Here is a 4,815-nt window from a genome sequence, read left to right as displayed (position 1 = left end):
ACTGAGCCCCTAAAGTTGCATGATGCTCCTACTGGAAGCTGGGCAGGATAGCTTCCCGCCACTGTCGTCACGGCACAACAGGGCCCTGAGCAGGGTCAGAACAGCTCAGTGGCTTAGGGAGGTGGGATTAGCCACTTTGTGGAATTTCCTCACCTCTTTCGCCTTTCTGGGAATGTATCTATCTGGCTTGGACTTTTATAAAATCTAACTGTGTGACTCCCCTATCTACCTGGAGCCCCTGGGACTTCAGGTGTTGCAGCCATTGGCATCTGCCATGCAGAGGAGTTTCTAAGAAGGAAAAGAGGTGACATGAAAGTCATATGCATTTTATTGATGTTTTTCCTTTAAAAATTTAGGAAGTGGGTGAGTGAGGTAATTATATTTTAATTTTAAAAGATCTACTTTTTAAATGATGTGTGCTATGTATATGTTTGAGGAGATATGTGCTTGGAGTCCACAAGAGGGTGTTGGATCCCAACTTAGTTGTCATTCTGTCTTAGTTTCATTGCTGGAATAGAATTTGGGAAGGGAGGGATTTACTTCATATTACACTTTGCATTGCTACCATGATCAAAGGAAGTCCGGGCAGGAACTCAAACAGGACAGGAACCTGGAGGCAGGAGCTGATGCAGAGGCCATGGAGGGGAGCTGCTTCCTGGCTTGCTTCCCTTGGCTTGCTCAGTCTGCTGTCTTAGAGAACCCAGAACCACCAGCCCAGGGGTGGCACCACCCACAGTGGGCTGGGCCCTCCCACATGGATCACTAATTAAGAAAATGCTCTATAGATTTGCCTACAGCCTGGTCTTATGGAGACATTTTCTCATTTGTGGTTCCCTCCTCTCAGATAACCTTTTTTTTTTTTTTTTTTTTTTTTTTAAATGTAAGATTAACACAAAAACTAGCTGGTACAGACCCCCTGGAGCTGGAGTTACAGGTGACCGTGAGTCATCTGATGTGGGTGCTGGGAACCAAACCTGGGTCCTCTGCAAGAGTAGTGGGAGCTCATCACCTCTGAGTCAAGCCTTTTCCAGTCCTCCCAAGAAGGAGGAGCCCCAAATCTCAACCTAAACATCACGACATAGGAAATCCAGCTAGACATAGATTGTCAGCTTAGATTTATAACATAATAAGTAAAATATAAAACTTTTAGGATAAAGTCCTGAGGACCCAGGGTTTGATGACAAGTTTCTAGACTTGACACCAAAAGCATATTCCAGAAAAGGAAAACTTAGTGAATAATAAAGAGAAAACTTTTGTTTTGAGAAACACCCTATGAAGAGAATGAAAGACAAAGTTCATCCTGGGAGAAAAAAGAAGCTCTTATGGGCAGTACCGTTCCCTATGTAGGGGTTCTGAATATCAGAGGCAAAAGCTGCCTGAGAGAGAGACAGAGAGACACAGAGAGACAGAGAGAGATGGGGAGAGAGAGAGACAGAGAGGGAGGGAGGGAGGGAAGGAGGGAGGGAGGGAGAGAGAGAGGGAGGAACCAAGCAAGCAATGATGTGTTTATTCTTTATTCTCTTTGCTCCTGACTGTGGGTATGATGTGACTGGCTGCTTTGAGTTCCTGCCTCGACTTCCCCCAAAATGGTGAACTGTAGTATGGAACCAAAAGCAAAATAAATCCTTTTCTTTACCCCCCCCACCCGTGTTGCTTTTTGTCAGATTATTAACACAGCAACAGAAAGGAAGCTAGGACCCGAGGTGACCCGACTTTGCCCCACTCGCAGCCCAGATGTGCAACAAGGTTCACATGGCTGTTGTTTAGTGTCCAGTTGTTCTGCAGATGGCTGAGTCCAGGGAGCCAGAAACATAGGGGCAGGGAGAGAAGGGGCCATGAGCAGGCTTCCCACAACACGAAAAGGCAAAACTTCAGGTGTGCCGAAGCCCTTTGACCTGGAGCTGCCTGAGAGCACAGCATCAGGCTTGCCTCCTAGGGTGGCGGGAAGCTGTCCAGCTCACGGTGCTATCAGAGCGAACGTCCAGGCTGAGAGCCAGGAGGCCTTAGGTCCTTGCAGCCTGCGTTTGGATGTTCCACTTGGCTTGTCCTTCTCTCTGGGCCTGGAGACCACAGGAGGAACCTGTCCGGCTTTCCTGTTTTTGCCTTCAGCCTCCCTGCAGGACATGGACAGGAGACATGCCCAGCGTGGCTGAGAGATCACACTCAGAACCATCCTTTTGTTGTAGCCCCTTTGCTTCATACCACGTCGACTTTATGGGACTTGATGATTAGACAAAAAGTCATAAGCTAACATTGGCTCTTTCTGCCAATAACCTCTTTGCCACACATTTTGGGGTTGGAATCAGTTGCCTGATTTATGGAGATGCTGCCTGTTGGGAATGCAGAGCCATGTGCCAGAGTGCTGGGGCCTCATGCATCCTGAGGACAGCTTGAGTGGACACTGTCCAACCTGCATCTGCTTTGCAGATTAGGGGAGACACACAAAGGATGCTATTGTGTCCTGTGGCTCCCGTGGCTCCCAATGGCCAGAGGGCTGGGGTGTTTGAGGATTAATGTGCAGTGGACGGAACTCGCCTTCCCTGGAGAAATCTTTGTCTTCTTGAAAAATACTTGAACAACTGGATTCAGAAGCCCATGCCTACTGAGAGGGAAGTGAAGGGTGGGTGCCTGGCTACCTCATCTGCTTCTAGAAAATGTATGTTATGCACGCTGGTGTGCTCGCCAGCAAGGCCATGTGTGGAGGACAGAGGTCAACACTGGGATGCCTTTCCTCAATTGGTCCTCCCTTGTTATTTTGAGACAGGCTCTCTCACTGGACCTAAGTTCACTGTTGTTTTTTTAGACTGTGTGGCAGTGGGTTGGTCACCACACAGAAAGGCAGGGCTTGGACCACCTTCCCACTCCCCGTGGCAGAGAGCAAATGGTGGAACCACACGAAGAGCTGGCTCTGCTGAGGCAGAAATACCCTTTTTATTTAGATGAGTTTGACATTTGTAGGTTGTAAGGGTATCTCGGAGTACCTGTCTTGGTTAGCTGTCAACTTAACATAGTCTCTAAGAGGAAAGCCTCAGTCTAAGAGGTGTCTCAGTCAGATTGGGCTGTGGGCATATCTGTGGGGGTTGTCTTGACTATTAATTGATTTAGGAGGACCCTGCCCACCTTGGGCAGTACCTCGCCTAGGTGAGAGGTGGCCTGAAACTATATAAGAAAACTAGCTGAGGCTAGCCTGTCTGTCATCCAGCAAGCAGCACCTTCCGTGGTTCCCGCTGCACTTCTTTGCTTATGATTAAAGTTCCTTGGTCACAGGTGACACTGTATGGACTAGGAAGCAGGCCTGCCTGAATCTTCCTGCTTGAGTTTGTCCCCTGCTGTCCCTTGATGACGGCCTGTTACCTGCAAGTGAAAGCCAAGTAAACCCTTTCTCCTCTAAGTTAACTTTGGTCAGAGTGTCTGATCAGAGCAAAGGAAAGCAAGCCAGAACAACACACTCATGTCACACCTGGGCACCCCTCTTACTGGCATCTTACTGCAGTGGCACATTTGACAAAAAGAGCAGGTGACACTGATGCAGTGTGTTGAACTGAAGCCATGACACCACATTGAATTTAATCCACCACCTTTCTTGGCTTCCTGTGATTGGGTCAGCTTCTTGCATTCTTAGGGTTGTAGGGTTTGGGAGGGGACAACCACAAGGTAAACATCCTCTCCTCCTCACCACATCATCTTACAACACAACTACCGTGAGTTGGCATGCTGATTTTGAGTCTCATCATTTGTCTGAGGCAGTATTTTTCAGGTGTCTGCATCATGAGTTCATTGTTCCTTTTCTTCCCATGTTCTGTTCATTGGAAGGAAACCAGTGTACACAGCCCATATTAAGGAAGTAGGAGCCATGCTCCCCTTTCTTGGGATGTGTGTCACCCTCCATAAACTGTTTAGAATTCTGCACAAGAGGGCAGGCAAAATGGCACAGTAGGAAAAGGTGCTTTGCTACCAAGCCTGATGACCCAAGTTCAAGCTCTAGAACCCACATGGTAGAGAGAGAACTGCAAGTTGTCCTCTGGTCTCCACATACATGTGTCACACACACACACACACACACACACACACACACACACACACACACTGTATAGTTTAAAAAATTTAAAGTAATTCTGCATGAGAAATTTGTCTATCCTTTCCCACTTACTTATTTGATCATTTACTTAGATTAATATGGGTTTGCTGACATTTATTATATACATGAGATGATGATCTCATTTTTAAATGTTTGTTGCTTAAGTTGTCATGGCTTTGGCCATCAAGAGCTCCTTCGTTCCTTGCAGTGTCTCTCTTGCACAGCCTTGGCGATGCAGGCGTTGGGTTATGTCTTAACTTAAACACACTTCCTCACAGATGTGGTACAAGTGGCCCAGGTCCTTCTCAGACGGTTCTTTCCCCATTCCGAAGAACCCCCGCTTTTCCAGGAAGCTCTAGCGTCCTTTGATGGAGAATGTGATTAAAAGGCAGAACCAGGGGATAGGGCGCGCATTGCTACTGTGTGATCATTGCACCAGGTTCCCTTAGTGGACAGGTGAGGTGGAGTCTGTGTTACCATCACCGCCATGGAGATGCAGCCTCTGCCCTTCAGGATGCTCTGACCACAGCCCAAGACAGCACGAGCCAGCCTCTCCTCTTCCTTATAAGGGGTCACGTCTGTCCGCACACACTGAAGTCACGCCCTAAAGTGTGGCCACCACCTCAAGTCCACTGGCAGAACAAGATGCCACTCCACGTGTGTGTGTGTGTGTGTGTGTATGTGTGTGTGTGTATTTCCACAGATCATTCTGGAGTTCTCTCTTTCATTGTCTGTAA

The sequence above is a fragment of the Cricetulus griseus genome, chromosome 4 (assembly GCF_003668045.3).
Source record: "Cricetulus griseus strain 17A/GY chromosome 4, alternate assembly CriGri-PICRH-1.0, whole genome shotgun sequence".
NCBI classification, from domain to species: Eukaryota; Metazoa; Chordata; class Mammalia; order Rodentia; family Cricetidae; genus Cricetulus; species Cricetulus griseus.
The sequence above is the reverse complement of the archived record's forward strand: the minus strand, read 5'-3'. Positions refer to the sequence as shown.